Source organism: Nicotiana sylvestris, chromosome 8, assembly GCF_000393655.2.
Source record: "Nicotiana sylvestris chromosome 8, ASM39365v2, whole genome shotgun sequence".
NCBI classification, from domain to species: domain Eukaryota; kingdom Viridiplantae; phylum Streptophyta; class Magnoliopsida; order Solanales; family Solanaceae; genus Nicotiana; species Nicotiana sylvestris.
The window spans coordinates 120,525,409-120,542,065 of NC_091064.1; the positions used below are offsets into that span (position 1 = coordinate 120,525,409).

At 37.4% G+C, this 16,657-nt stretch overlaps 1 pseudogene; it reads left to right on the forward strand.

The window, feature by feature from the left end:
- The first annotated feature begins 268 nt into the window (after positions 1-268).
- LOC104237096 (G-type lectin S-receptor-like serine/threonine-protein kinase CES101) lies at positions 269-3,404 on the forward strand (annotated as a pseudogene).
- The last annotated feature ends 13,253 nt before the right edge of the window (positions 3,405-16,657 follow it).

Below are 16,657 nucleotides of genomic sequence, written 5' to 3' on the forward strand. Positions count from 1 at the left end.
CTTTCTCTCTAACTTAACTATTTGGTGCGGAAGAGTTAGAGTGAAACCTGGAAATAGAAAAGAATGAAGATTTATGTTGTAACCCACTTCTTTTTCTAATTGCTCTGATAGCAAATATGTTGGAAATAAAGGCAGAAGCTATAAAAGAGATATACGAAAGAAAGCTTTTTTACTGCTCAATTCACTTCACTAGAAAACAAGAACACCTACTGCCTTTTATAGGCTTACAATTTAACTGGTAAGTCTAAAAAATAGCAACTAATAGATAATGGAAAAAATGAGGAAAAATGGGAAACATGGTCCACTACTAATTGATAATGCTGTAAAACTAACAAGAAAACAAAAACAAGTAAAACATAAGTCCACTACTGCTAAAAAGGAGTCACGACCAAATGATGTGCAACTGAACTGTTTTGAAGAATTAGTCAACAAATATTGCCCCTCCTTCATCGACAGGAAGTTTAATATCTAGGCTTCAAGATTCTGGAAAGTTTGTAATTCAGGATGAAACTCGAAATCGTACTTTATGGCGAAGCTTTGATCATCCTACCGATTGTCTTTTGCCTGGTATGAAGCTTGGTTATAACCTTACAACAAAGCAGAATTGGACTTTAACTTCTTGGTTGAGTAGTTATATTCCGGCCTCGGGGGCTTTTACTTTAAGTTTGGAGTCCATTCAAGATGCATTTCAGTTGGTTATACGTCTAAGGGGCCGGGTTTATTGGACTAGTGGCTCTTGGATAAATCAAGGTTTTCCATTCTTCACTGCTTTGAATGATTCTTTTTACAGATATCAGTATAATCTCAGCTTGGTGTCTGAAAAAGATGGCGTGTTCTTCCAATTTGACGCTCCAAAAGGAAGTTTCCCAAGTCTTGAGTTCTCTTCGAATGGGTTCTATTATTGGCGGTTGTGAAGACGGTCTTATATACGCACTTTATAATGAATTTTGTTATGGTTATGAAAGTGACGATGGTTGTGTCTCTACTCAGTTGCCTGAGTGCCAAAAGGATGGAGATAAATTTGACCAAAAGAGTGGAGACTTTATTGATAGATCTTATTCTAACTGTTATGATAATGCAAGCATTAGTCTTGGTGATTGTATGCAGAAGTGCTGGGAGGACTGTAGTTGTGTTGGCTTCACCACCAGCAGCGCTGAAACAGGCTGCATAATTTGGAGCGGAAATGGAGAGTTTCAAGTCTATGAGAGTGGTATCCCAGTGAAAAAATATGTTCTGGTTTCATCGAAATCATCTAAAAGTAAATCTTTATATCAGGAATACAATTGTTTATTAACTTATATAGATTGTACTGGTCAAGGGTCAACCATATAGCATTCATTAATGCTATGGGTGCAGGAAAACAAAAAACTTGGATATGGATAGTGATTATTGTAGCTGTTGTTATCCCTTTGCTTATATCTGGTTTCATCTTCTACATTATAATGAGAAGACGCAAACTACAAGGTAAATCTCCAAAAAGTGATTTAGTAACTAGTATGTTGTTTATCAATTATGTGGATCATGTATTTATATCTACAAACTTCTCTTGCACAGATGAGAAAGAAAAGGAGGAAGAGTATATACGCAAGTTGAAAGCGTCAGACAGCTTCAACAACACAAATTTGAGAGAAGAAGATGGAGGGGAAGTACATAATTTGAAGATATATAGCTTTGGATTCATATTGGCAGCCACAAACAACTTCTCGAGTGAAAACAAGCTCGAAGAGGGTGGTTTTGGACCTGTTTATAAGGTATATTTACACCATGTTATATGTGCCCGAAAAACTTGCTTAGTACCATCACAGCATAACTGAATTACCTTTAAAAAAAATCTATGAAAGGGAAAATTTCCAGATGAGAGAGAGGTTGCAGTCAAGAGACTTTCAAGGACATCAGGTCAAGGGCTTGTGGAGTTCAAGAATGAGCTTATACTAATTGCCAAAGTTCAGCACACAAATCTAGTTCGAGTTATAGGATGTTGTATTCATGGAGATGAAAAAATGTTGACATATGAGTACATGCCCAACAAGAGCTTGGACTTCTTCCTATTTAGTTTGTTATTATTCCAAAAAAAGACGTAATCATCAAGTAGTTTTCGAAATTTTTGATGAAATGCTTTCTGTCTTTGGCAGATCCTGAAAGAAGGAAGCTACTAGATTGGCAGAAACGTTTTGACATTATTGAAGGAATTGCTCAAGGATTGCTCTATCTTCACAAATACTCAAGAATGAGAGTGATACATAGGGATCTTAAAGCTAGTAATGTGCTGTTGGATGAAAACATGAATCCCAAGATAGCTGATTTTGGTTTGGCAAGAATTTTCAAACAGAACGAGACGGAGGCAGTGACTCGCAGGGTTGTAGGAACATAGTGAGTTGAGCTTGTGTTATTTCTTGATATCAACTCACAAAACATGTAGAATATTCATACTGGTTGAGTAGGAAATTTCAGTCTTTACACAGTAGCTACATGGCTCCCGAGTTCGCCATTGAAGGAGCATTCTCAATCAAGTCTGATGTCTTCAGTTTTGGAGTCTTAATGCTTGAAATTGTGAGTGGTCATAGAACTACTAGCTTAAAACAATTTGATCGCACACTCAACTTATTAGGTTATGTAAGTTTTTTTGACACCTTTTTTAAGTTTTAAGTATTAAAATTACGAAATTTGAGATAATTGATCATTCTGGATTAGGCGTGGGAACTATGGAAGGAAGGGTGTGCATTGGAATTGAAGGATCCAACTCTTGGAGATCTGTGTGACACTACACTGTTATTACGAGTTATTCATGTCGGACTATTATGTGTACAAGAAGGTGCAACAGATAGGCCAACAATGTCTGATGTTATCTCAATGCTTGGTAATGAAGGTATGTTATCTCAATGCTTGGTAATGAAGGTATGGCAATGCCTCGTGCGAAACAACCAGCATTTTTCACAGGAAGAAATGAAGCTGAATCAAATTCATCTGGAACCTGTATACGGTAGAAATCGGGACTACTCGATTTATAGGCTCGAGAGGTCGTCCAAAGCCCGATTCCGGGTAAGGTCGAGTTCTAGCTCGAGGGACTAGATCCGAGTTCGAAGACAGAATGCAATGCCCGGAGATAGGAGTACGAGGAATACCGAAGCCGAGTATGTTCGACCTCGAAATAGTACCGTTATGGATTTGTAACAGAATGAGCTAGATTCCTGCCACGTCCCCAAGATCATGGCGCAAATCCCGGAATAAGATCGTACGATTCCGTACTAGGCGGTTAGACAGTTGTATCAAGAATATTCCTTGCTGTAAATAGAAAGATACCTTATTTAGGGTTCCTCTATTATATAAAGGGGACCCCAATCATTTTGTAATATCATCTAATCATTGAGAAACGAATATACTCTCTACTTTTTGCTTACTGTTCATCAGAATTGTCCTTTACATTTATTGTTCTTACTTTATTGTTGTTAATCCATCTCGAGGTTACTGAGCTCGAGATCACTACTGCTGAGTAACATTGGTTTGATTCATTTATTTCTTTCATTTCTACTTCATATTTCTTGATTATTAATTGGTATTGAACTAAATCACGTATCATTAAAATCACAAATCAAGTTTAATTGTTACTCGTATTTTCGAGGTAAACACTTTGGCGCCCACCGTGGGGCTAAAGATAATAGTGATTATTTCAGTACTGATTCTAATAACACCACAATTATGAGGATGCTCGAGGAACTCACCAAGAGAATCGATTCCGGGGAGAAGAAGATCGAGGATAATGACAAAAAAATGGAGACTTATAACTCCCGTGTTGATCAAATACTGGGGGCACCCCCGATCTTAGAAGGACTAGATTCTAAAAAGTTCGTGCAAAGACCCTTTACCCCTAGTGCGGCTCCGAAGCCAATTCCTAAGAAGTTTGCCCGAGATTCCCAAGTATAACGGGACGATCGATCCGAATGAACACGTCACCTCGTATACATGCGCCACCAAAGGAAACGACTTGGAAGATGACGAAATTAAATCCGTACTGCTGAAGAAGTTCGGGGAGACTCTATCCAATGGTGCCTTGATATGGTGTCATAACTTATCCCCTAATTCTATTGATTCATTTGCTATGCTTGCAGATTCTTTTGTAAAAAAGCACACGCCGAAGCCATTAAAATTGCAACGAGGAAGTCGGACCTTTTCAAGGTAAGGCAGAAAGGAAACGAGATGCTCAGGGAATTCGTATCTCGGTTCCAAGCGGAGAGAATGGATTTGCCTTTGGTCACCGATGACTGGGCCGTTCAAGCTTTCACTCAAGGTCTCAAAACTCGAAATTTTATAGCTTCGCATCAGTTGAAGCAAAGTTTGCTCGAGTATCCGGCTGTCACTTGGGCCGACGTGCATAATCGGTACGAGTCGAAGATTAGAGTCGAATATGATCAACTGGGGACTCATTTAGGGTTCATTTATCCTAGCAGGCCCGTGGGTAGGATCAAAGGGGACGTCGATAAAGAGTCGAGGTCGAATAGAGATGGATATTAGCCGTACAATGGAGACCATAGAGGTAGCGGGTCTAGGCGAAGCTTCGCACAAAATGAGAGGAGAAATGGTTGAGGTCAAAATTCACGAGGGCCTGATGCCGAGGAAAATCATGTTAAATATCCAAAATCCGAATAAAGGTACAACCCCATTCCGATTCTCTCTATTTTTTTGACTAACACTTACAGCCTATCAACAAGAATCGACACGAAGATTTGAATCTTAAAGCACGCATTGCACTCTTCTTTCCTTGGACCGATTTTTGCCCTAAATGGGTTTTTCCGACAAGGTTTTTAATGAGGAACCCATTGTTCGTGCTGACTTAGGGCAGTTCAACGGTACCCGAGGTTCCCTGAAATAATCCTCGAGATCTAGAAGGCATTACCCTCGAATGTCCGCTTTATTGCGAGGAAGTTACTTCATGATAATGAGGACTTGATAGGAAAATGTTGTAAGGGTCAAACGGTCAGATGAGTCGTGCCCATATAAGTTACTCGAGCCCTAACATCAAACATGCGCACATGTATAATCGTGTATTGAGAGAAATATCTTTCCTTGCTGATATCCCATGCTTCTAGAAAAAATTTCTATTTCATACTCTTGATTTATTATATAAACAGGCTTAAAGGCCGATCACAACGGAAGTTTAAACTGCTAACATTTCGAGACCATAAGACTTTAAAAGCGATCCTCGATTTTATGGGCCACGGCCACCCCACTCGGGGACTAATTCTTCGGTCAAGCTCGAAGTGAAACAGAAGATAAGCCTAAAGGGCAAGTTTTGAAGTAAAAAAGCTACAGCTGAGTTAACACGGATCGAGGGCGTCCGAAATCTGTAACAAATACAAAAGCCCAAGGGCTATCTTAACCCGAGTTCGAGCAAACTCTCATTCGGGGACTATCTACGAAGCCTAAGGGTTAACTTTACTTCGAGTTTGAGCAAATCCTCGCTCGATTATAAAAGCCCAAGGGCTATCTTAACCCAAGTGCGAGCATACCTCGAACACTCGGGGACTACCTGCTCGAGCTATCCAAGTTCGAAATCATAAGACCTCAAAGAGGCACCCCCCGATATATAGGCCAAGGCCATCATACTCGGGGACTAACCTTTCGGACAAGTTCGAAAGGCTGCCGGGAAACAAGTCCAAGAGACATATGAAGGCTACGACCATATTAAAAGGCTACGACCATATTAAAGACTACGGTCATGTAAAAGGCTACGACCGAAATAATGCGGCTCGGAGACGTCCGACTTCCGCCATAATTAAAGGCCTTCAAATACTTCGAAAAATCGGTTAAACTCGGCTACCTTCAGCAAAAGCAAAAAAGGCTTCGATAAAATTAGCCCTCGAATAATTTAAAGGTTTCGATAACATCAACCTTCGAAAAAGCTTCAATAGGCATTAACACGAATGGATTCTAATCGATTGAATCCTCGAAAAACCCAACGGGTACAAAAAACACATGCTAAGGCATAAAGAAATTTTCAATAAGTCTTTTAGCCAAAAAGGGAAAATTTTAGCCGCTTTAGAGGCCGAATCGGCCCGATATAAAAGAGCCTAAGGGCCAACCCAAAAGAGCCTAAGGGCCGATATAAAAGAGCCTAATGGCCAATATAAAGAAGCCTAAGGGCTAACTCTATTTCGGGCTCGAGCAAGTCCTCACTCGATCATAAAAGCCCAAGGGCTTTCTTAACCCGAGTTTGAGCGAACCCTCACTCGGGGACTATCCATAAAGCGTAAGGGCTAACTTCATTTCGAGTTCGAGCAAGTACTCACTCGACTACTAAGCCCAAGGGCTACCCGAGTTCAAGAAAATTCTCACTCGGGGACTATCTTTCGAGCCCAAGGCCCCCTCGTCTCAAGTTCGAGCATGTCCTCACTTGGCCATAAGGCCTAAAGGATATTTTCATTTCATGTTCGAGCGTGCACTCACTCAACTATCAAGCCCAAGAGCTACCTTACCTCATCGACTATTGAGCCTAGGAGCTACTCAAACTCAAGTTCGAATGGCCATTCGGGGACCATTGATCAGAAACGTTCGAGGGTAGAATTTATTATCGGTCATTACCATCTCAAACTTTGGACATTCAAAGGGAATTTTATGCTAAGGCGCTTTAACCCGCGCAAAAGGATAATAGATTCAGAAGTCATAGAAGGAAAAAGGGGCTTTGTATAACCCTCTTTTCAAGAAGTTATAGGTCACGATCGAGAGGTCCTCGCAAGGGCCGATCAACCTCGAAAGCAAAAAATTACTAAGAGCACGAAACCTAAGCAGCACGGTCCTTATTGGCAGGAGTGTCTTCGCCCTCAGAATCTTCCCCGCCACCGGACTCACTAATGGTTCTCGAAGTTTTCCTCGGGAAAAGCCAACTTCCAAGCTTTCGTTTCTTCAGTCGTTTGCGTCACGATGATGATGTCGTGACAAATCAGGGTAAAAATCAAGGACTCAATTCATTTCTGGTCGTTATACTTTAAGAAACGCGGGGGCTATCTGTATACAGTAGAAATCAGGGCTACCCGATTTATAGGCTCGAGAGGTCGTCCAAAGCCCGAGTCCAGGTAAGGTCGAGTTCGAGCTCGAGGGACCAAATCCGAGTTCGAAGACAGAATGCAATGCCCGAAGATAGGAGTACGAAGAATATCGAAGCCGAGTATGCTCGACCCTGAAATAGTATCAACAGAATGAGCTAGATTCCTGCCACGTCCCCAAGATCATGGAGCAAATCCCGGAATAGGATCGTACAATTCCGTACTAGGCGGTTAGACAGCTGTATCAAGAATATTCCTTGCTGTAAATAGAAAAATACCTTATTTAGGGTTCCCCTATTATATAAAGGGGACCCCAATCATTTGTAATATCATCTAATCATTGAGAAAAGAATATACTCTCTACTTTTTGCCTACTGTTCATTAGAATTGTCCTTTACATTTATTGTTCTTACTTTATTGTTCTTAATCCATCTCGAGTTCACTGAGCTCGAGGTCACTACTGCTAAGTAACATTGGTTTGATTCACTTGTTTCTTGCATTTCTACTTCATATTTCTTTATTATTAATTGGTATTGAACTAAATCATGTATCTTTAAAACCACAAATCAAGTTTAATTGTTACTTGTATTTTCGAGGTAAAAAGAACCAAAGCAGGACAATGTTCGGTTAATGATTTGTCCATCACTGTCCTTGAAGCAAGATAAGACTTCTGACACATTCTGTTGCTGTAATTGGATTGCAGATAGATCATCACTTAAGTTTCATCTGCTCATTGTGCAGAACACAGTAACTATACAAGAAAAACATGTGTCCTTGTGGTATGAATCAATTAACTTTTATTGTAAAATGACCTGCATCTATAACCCATCTGCATTGACAATAATCAAATCAATTGCAGAAAAGTTAATACATAGGTCATTCTATATGTTAATGGTGCCATGTGTAGAAATTTAATGATACTCACAGCAGCACTAGGATTTGAAACTTAAACATCTGAAAGACATGCTGGTTTAATCTTGTGCTAGTTAAATTTGAAAGTTAATGACATTAGTCAACTTTTATACTATCTATTTTGAAGGTCTAAAAGCAAATTCAACATGCTTCTGAAATATTAGGACTTGGGCATAACAAGGTTGGCTCCATGCGTCGATCAACTTAGCTTCTCATTCTTTGCTTATGCTCCTTTAAATTCTCGAATGATCTTCCTCAAATCCTCATTAGTCACCAAAAGATTGATCAGAAAAACAAATACAACATGCAGTTTAGATCAGATTTATAATCGGATAACTAAATTGGTAGGATTCTGATGTTTGTTGTGTTAGGAGTAAAAATTGGTGAGTGTATCACCAATGCAGTGGGTTCAGTCCTAGTGACTGCATCATGGGCTAAACCTCTCTTTCAACTTTGGTACTCGGGTAATAGTAGCTCAAATTTTCTAAGTTTTTAGTTACTGAAATCAGATTAGCTTCAGACGAGAACTTAAAGGACAAAATGAGCTACTTAAGTCACTCGTAGCAGTAGAGATACTTTGGATATATTTAGAATGAGACTGTTGAACTATAGTTTGACATAAAAATAAAGAGTAGGGAACTTTAGTATGATATGCTAGCCACTTTATGTTTGCAAATACTATGGTTTTTCGACGAAAAAGATTCAATTAAACCTCTTTGCTTCACCTAACTCCCCTGATCGTATATAAGTGCAAGGTTTGACTCTGAATTCTGATAAAGTTCCTTTCTCCATCTCGGCTTTTCCAGCTCCCAAATTCTTTAAAAAATGAAACACAACAGAAAGAAAAAAACATAGGTGTTAAGATATTCTTATCCACACTTCCATTAATTCATTTACTTTAGCAAAATATTTGTACTAACTAGTGTCTTGTACAATAAATTAACAACCGTAGGTATATTTTATATGGCGTAAATTATCTTTCAAAAATTATTTTAAAAAAATAAGTAATTTTTTGGCGTGTGATTGCCGAAAATTATTTTTTAAAGAGAGCATTTTACATCCTAAATTGATTTATTTTCAAGAAAATTGAATAGCACAATCAGTACATTCTATCTTATTTTAGACCAAAAAAGTCTGAGTGTGGAGTGAAGTGTTCCTCTTTAAGGCATATGATGATAGTTGACTTAAAAAGTTTATGAATTATTAAACTAATTATTTGCGGCTTTATGCTTATCATGAGAAAGACCAATTGTCCCCACCAAAGCAAAAGGTATTGTTTTTATTATTAGAGAAAAGAAAAACATAGAAGAAAAAATACAAATGACATAATTGATCACGTTATGAATGAGAGAATCTTGTCACTTAGTTAGGTCACGATCACGCGTGGGCTACTATGAGCTGTTAAAACCAACTAATTACTCTTTCTTATGTGTTCGTATAAGTGGTCCAAGTTGGGAATATTGTCGGAATTGTAAGGTAAAAATAGCACGGGCTAGCCAGTATTCGGACTTATCATTCAAAAATAGTCAGCATTTGCAAAGTCATTAAATAACAGTTATTATTTTGTTGCAATAGGGATCGATCCACCATAATATACTGAAGATCGGTGCACCTGTGTATGAACTTCATGCTAGAACTCCAACACGCAAAAAGTTCCAGCATAATATCAGTGGCGGACCCAGGATTTTGTGCAAGCGGGTTCAGTCGGAGAAGTCCATAACTAACATAAGCGGTATAAGCTGTATAAGCGGGTTCAAAAAATAATTTCTATACAAAATTTACATTGCTTTAACCATAATATATACATATACACAATATTATTTTTTGACGAAGCTTGGGTCCGCCCCTGCATAATATACTGGAGATTGGAGCACCTGTGCATGAACTTCCAACATATTATGTTGGACCGGTATATTATACTGGAACTCCGGTATATTATGCTGGAGTTCCAGTATACTTATGCTGGAATTCCAGTATATTATGCTGGAGTATTTTTCAGATTTTGAACATTGTTTTCGTTCAGATTTATCTTTACATGAAAATTAGCTAAATTTCAATTACTTTTGAAACTGTAGCTATTTTTGAATGATCACTTGTAAATCTGACTATTTTTAAATTTCTCCCAATTGTAAGGTGAGGAATCGATCATTTACTAACAAGATAAAAGTTCAAATAATCTATCAAAATTGAGTTATTAATATTTTCCATACGACCCCAAATCATTCTCTAAAGCCCAAATCTCCATTTCTCTTGCCAGTTGTCCCTCCTATTTGATTCTTCATCTAAGTGGGTTGTTGTGTATCAAGTGCATAAGGGAGAAATTCAAAAATAGTCAGATTTACAAGTGGTCATTCAAAAATGGTCATAGTTTCAAAAGTAATAGAAATTTAGTCACTTTTTATGTAAAGATAAATCTGAACGAAAATACTATTTAAAATCCGAAAAAAATACTCCAGCATAATATACTGGAGTTTGGAGCACTGGTGCTCCAGTCTCCAGTATATTGTACTGGAGCCAGCAAAGTATACCGGTCCAGCATAATATGCTGGAAGTTCATACACATGTGCACCGAACTCCAATATATTATGTTGGACCCGTCTCTATTGCAGCAAAATAATAGCTATTTTTCATTAACTTGGTAAACGCTGACTATTTTGAAATGACTCATCCAAAAACTAGCTACACCGTGCTATTTTAACAGTGCATAATGTCCACTGAAAGGCCCATAATTTTTATTTTGTTTTATCTTCAATTTGATAAAATTAAGTTCTAGGTGTAAGGATTTCCTATTATAATGGGTTGTTCTAAAGGATTCCATGTCCTTCCATCAAATATTTTGCTATTTGACCAATTTGAGATATCAGGAAACAACATTTTAAATTTCTTCATCCAAAGTGAAATTCTTAGCCTATTTTTACTGTTCTTTTTAGATTCAAAAACTATTCACAAATAGCTCATGTGTGTAAGAAATATTCGATCACCCTCAACCAAATCTAGAAGAAATTAAAACTTGTATATGTTAAATATTATCTCCGGTTAAGAGGTGCAAGCGGTTGGCTTTGGCAGGTACCAGAAGAGGTAGAGGGTGGCCTAAAAAGAATTGGGGTGAGGTAATCAGGCAAGGCATGGGGCGACTTCAAATTTCCGAGGACATGACTCTTGATAAGGAACGTGTGGAGGTCGAGCATTACGGTTGTAGGCTAGGAGGTAGTTCATAATTTTTCCCTCTTTGTACAGGGTAGTTTGATAGAGTTTTGCCTATATCTATTAGCGGTCTATGTTGTGTTCATACTATTTTGTTGTTTTGCAAAGGATTGTATTATTTCACTCCCTTTCACTTATTTGGTGTATCTTAAGATATTATTATTACTTCTCTTGCCTTTTTTGTTGTTACAGATATCTTCTTGCGTTTCTTTTCTGATATTATTGTCTCTTCTGTTGAGCCGAGAGTCTCCCGGAACCAGCCTCTTTACCCTTCCAGGGTAGGGATAAGGTCTGCGTACATCCTACCCTTCCCAGACCCCACTAGTGGAATTTTACAGGATATATTAGTGTTGGTGTATATGTTAAATATTAAAAAAATTATATATTATCTATACTATTATATAAAGCACGAAACTCCAATACAAAATATTCATAAACTTTTTCTAACCTTTATAAGTATATTATATGTTCGATAGTGTTATAATTTTTTTTTTTGGCAATCCGCTAGGCAAGTGCCTAGGGCTAGGTTTTATATATATGAAAAACTAAAAAAAAGAACAAATTATTATGTCCGGACGAAATGAAAGGCATCAAATTTGAAATCTAAATACGACCTACTATCAATATTGAGTAATGAGCTCAACAATGATATCACAATATGAATACTAACTATACTAAGCAAAAGATGCCTACGAAATCCCTTGTCTTCATGCATTAGCAGTACTGTCTCCATGATATGAAGGAAAATGTCCTTCCAATGATGTGGTAGTTTCTGAATATGAATCAATCTATCCACAAAAACTCTAGCTTGTTCCATGTCATGCCAACATATGAACTAGTGTTCCATTCTCGTCAACAACTGCTCTCTTGCTTCATTTTTGTTCTCCCTTTTGCTTGCTTTCTTCCTGATCACCATTGACTTCCTTTTGTGAGTTCTTTCCTTGGATGCCCTGCTTAGTTGTTGTGCATGTATGTAGCCCCATCTTCTTTCAAGATTTTCTGCTAAGTGTAGCCAGTTATGCCTTGTTACTTGCAAATCCCAAACCTGCTCTATAATTGTATATTTAAGCCCCGTTTCACGACTGAACTCTGTGTATTTGCTTGAACCTTTTGCATGATTTGATCCCTGAGTTATAGTAGTGTATAATTGTATTTGGCATTTGTTCCAAACGACCCAGAAATCGTATCCAAAACCAGCCTGTTACGTGATACGTTGGTTGAAACTGGGCAGGAGTTTTGCCCATCGATAGTGTTATAATTAAAATATATTATTAACACTTTGTTTTTTTTTTGTATTCATTATTAGGCCTTTTTATTTAATCAAAATTATTTACCATAAGAAAATAATTATCTTTGTTAAAAAGTGACAATTAATTTTTAAAAACTATATTATTTCCTTGTGCGATCTTAACATTAGGAATATACTAATTTTTCTTCCAAATTTTAAGTTTTTTATTATTTCAACAAGTGATAGAAAATAGTTTTTGGGAGAAAACAGATAGAAAAACACGGGTGGTAGTACTGACTCTCAGTTGATTGGCGCCAACGATTGATTTATCGACAACAGTGTAGGTCGGGAGCCTCACGCAACATTGTTGTTTTTAGCCTCCATTGTTGCTTCATATAGAAAGCTTGGAGCTAAACGTAGAAGAAACTGATGCAATTTTGGGATTTACAATGAAAACAACGAAAGAGAAAGAAAGGAATGCAACAGTGAGAATGGGACGTATGAAGCGAAGCCAGCTGTCCCACGAGAATTAAGCTAGAAACGCATGTATTTGGAAAGGTAGGTAAACCATTATAAATAGAAGCAATTGACAGTTTTAACCTCTGTCATATCAGTAACCTTCATTTTAATATAGTCAAAATTTTCAAATATTAACTTTATCTAGTATTTTAGAACTTTAGATTTGTAACGATCCGACCCATCGTTTTGAGCATTCGCATTTTGCTCGATTATTTAAGGGCATGAGTAACTCCGTATGAAGTATTATGACTTATGTGGATCGTCGGTTTTGATTTTCAGGTTATTCGAAATTCAAGTTGGAAGAATGATTCTCAGCTAGAAGCTTTAAATATGAAAGATTTGACCAAGTTTGACCTTTTAGTATTTGGCTTCGGATTGGATTTATGATGGTTTTGTTGGCTTCGTTGGGTATTTTGGACTTAGGGGCACGCCCGGATCGTGATTTGGAGGTCCGTAGTGGAATTTGGCTTGAAATGGCGGAAGTTGAAATTTTGAAAAAGTTTGACCGGAAGTGGACTTTTTGATATCGGGGTCGGAATGAAATTCCGAAAGATGGAGTAGGTTCATAGTGTCATTTATGACTTGTGTGCAAAATTTGAGGTCATTCAGACGTGGTTTAGCAGGTTTCAGCATCGTTTGCGGAATTGAAAGTTTAGAAGTTCTTAGGCTTGAATACGAGTGTAATTTGGTGTTTTGATGTTATTTTTGGGTAATTCGAAGATTCGACTAAGTTCGTATGTTGATATATGACTTGTTGGTATGATTGGGTGAGGTCCCGAGGGCCTCGGGTGTGTTTCGAGTGGTTGATTTATGCTATGATTGGCTCATTGATTTATGTCATGATTGGCTTAATATAGCGCTTAGGCTGAAGGAGCCCCTCCGGAGTCTGTACACACCTCCAATGAGCGCAGGTACCTATTGAGTGTGAGTCCTGAGTGCCGAGTGACTGGGAGGCATGAGTGATGGTGAGGTTTGCCCGAGGAGCTGTATATGAGTGATGGTGAGGTTTGCCTGTGGGGCTGTATATGAGTGATGTTTTCCCGAGGGGTTGTATATGAGTGATGTTTTCCCGAGGAGTTGTATATGAGTGATGTTTGCCCGAGGGGATGTATATGAGTGATGTTTACCCAAGGGGTTGTTTATGATTTTATCATTTTGCTCACTTTTGCACTGAACCTTTGTTCGAGAATTGTTCAAAGATGTTTTTAAATAATTTTACTGGAACTGGATTTAAACAAGCCGATTTAATTCAAACTATGGTTTTAAAAGCATGCCGTATTTTACTGAGTTTCCGTGATATGAACTTTAGCATTACTGTTCATCACTACTTCTCAGCCTTTATTTACTGTTGTTACTTACTGAGTTGGCATACTCACGTTACTCTCTGCACCTTGTGTGCAGATCCAGGCATTTCTGGACACGGTAGCGGGTGTTGATTATTCAGTTGTAGATTCATCGGAGTTAGCAAGGTAGTTGCCTGATGATCGTAGCCCTGCTTTCCTTCCTCTTTATCTTCCCTTAGTTATAATCAATTATTTCCAGACTATGTTAGTCTTGATATCGTCAGACGGTTGTAGTAGATGCTCATGGCTAGTGACACCCCGATGTCGGGATTTCTTTTCCGCACTTTTGTTTTAATTTGAACTCCTTTATGAAGGGTTTATATTAAATAGCTTGGGAATTATCTTCGAAATGAATATATCATTTTTTTTGGTAATGTGTCGGCTTGCCTTGTACCACGCTAGGCGCCATCACGACATGATTAGCTTTTGGGTCATCACAAGATCAAACTACTCAAATTTTAATATTTGCTAATAAACTTTTTGACAATAATAAGCGAGTAGTACATTGACACAAATACCTAATTTGATTGAAACAAATGACTCATTTATAGTACATCATTTTATATATAATAACAATATTTTGGGACCTTTACCTCTTAGATACCTAAATTTTGCTTTAGTATATAACTAGAATAGAGTATAATAGTATTGTTTGACCAAAAAGTATAATTTTCGGTTAAACCCTTATGTTTATGTAATAATGTGTTAAACTTAATTAATAATAATATTCCTCAATGTAGATCTTGAAAATACGGACAATATAGGGTTGATCCAGTGGGGAGTTAATGATATTGTGCATTAAATATTCCAAAAGAATGAGCAATAATGGAGGAAAAACTAGCAATAAATAACAATAAATAGAATTTAAGTAAATATAAGAAATGATTCAAGTTAGATGATTGTTCCTCTGATAATGATGCGTGATAGATAAATCCTAGAATGTTCGAAATATCCTTGGATCTGATAGAAAAGTGTGGAATAATATAAGCAAGGATGTCAACGAAAAGGCAATATTTGTATATTTGTTAGAGAGAGAGAGAGAGAAAGAATCTTCTTCTGAAAAGTGTTATTAAATGAATATCACTTGCCCTATCCCATTATCTCTTTTTCTACTTATACAAGACATGTCCCTAACAAACCCTAATAGTACAAGTGCAGAGAATATTCACTAGAATATTCTCTTTAATATCCTATTTCAAACACTAGCCATTACTGTTCTGTCAACGGTGCTCGACCTCGGTCGTGGTTGACATCTCAGTCATGAATCTTGCTGCTTCCTGATCGACCTCAACCGACTCTTTCCTTAATGCCATATTACGCTAAATATTCTTAGGGTAGATTTTGGCCTATATAGTTAGTCCCTCCGCTTATTGAGGTCGGCCTCAGGCGGGCTCGATGAGTGAATACTGTTAACATAGTCGAAGCATTTGGATGACACGATCAAGTCAAGATGGTTTGGACGAGTTGGCAGCGTGTCCCTTTGTGAACCGTAACTTCTAGGGTGGTAAGTCCTACGCAGGATGACGTCATGGCAACAAGTGTCATTATGACGCGATTTCCTGATGCATTGCTTCATTTCGTGTGTATCTTCCTATTGAATCTGCTGCTTCGGTTGTAGTTCCAGGTAATGATTTCTTAATTCCTTGGTTTCGATGCTTGAATTTATATAAATAGAGGTGCGTGGGTAATAGGGGTGTTCATAAAAACCCGAAAAATCGAACCAAACCAAATCGACCAAAAAAACGATACTTTTTGGTTTGGTTTGGTTCTGGTTTTGAATTTTAAAAACCGATCAAATTTGGTTTGGTTTTGGTTTTAATCAAAATATAACCGAAAAAACCCGAACCAAACCGACTATAGGAGTAGCTATTTCAAATTTATTATTACACCTATATATGTATATTTTTATACAAAGTTTCAAAATATTTATGGTGAATGTTAATCATTTGCAGTTTTAGTACAATTCTTTACCTTTATATTCTAGTTTGATTGGTAGTTTTCTTTTGTCAAGTGTAAGAATCCATTTCATGTTAAAAAAATATATTTTTAATTGAGTCCTTAAATTATTCATCACTATTTGATTCAATTATCATCAATATATTTTAGTAAATAATAGATTTCTCAAATGACAATTGATTTGATAGTGGTACGTTGAAAATATGGTCCCCGGAATATGTGTTTGGTAGTGTATGTCTTATATTTAAGAAAAAACCGACAAATAACCGAAAAAACCGACAAAACCCGACATAAACCGAATCGAGAAAAAACCGACTTAATTGGTTTGATTTGGTTCTAATATTTGAAAAACCGACTTACTTGGTTTGGTTTGTTTTTAAGGAAAAACCGATCCAAACCGAACCGTGAACAACCCTAGTGGGTAACGTTTCTATCTTTACGAAACTCCTACATCAAAA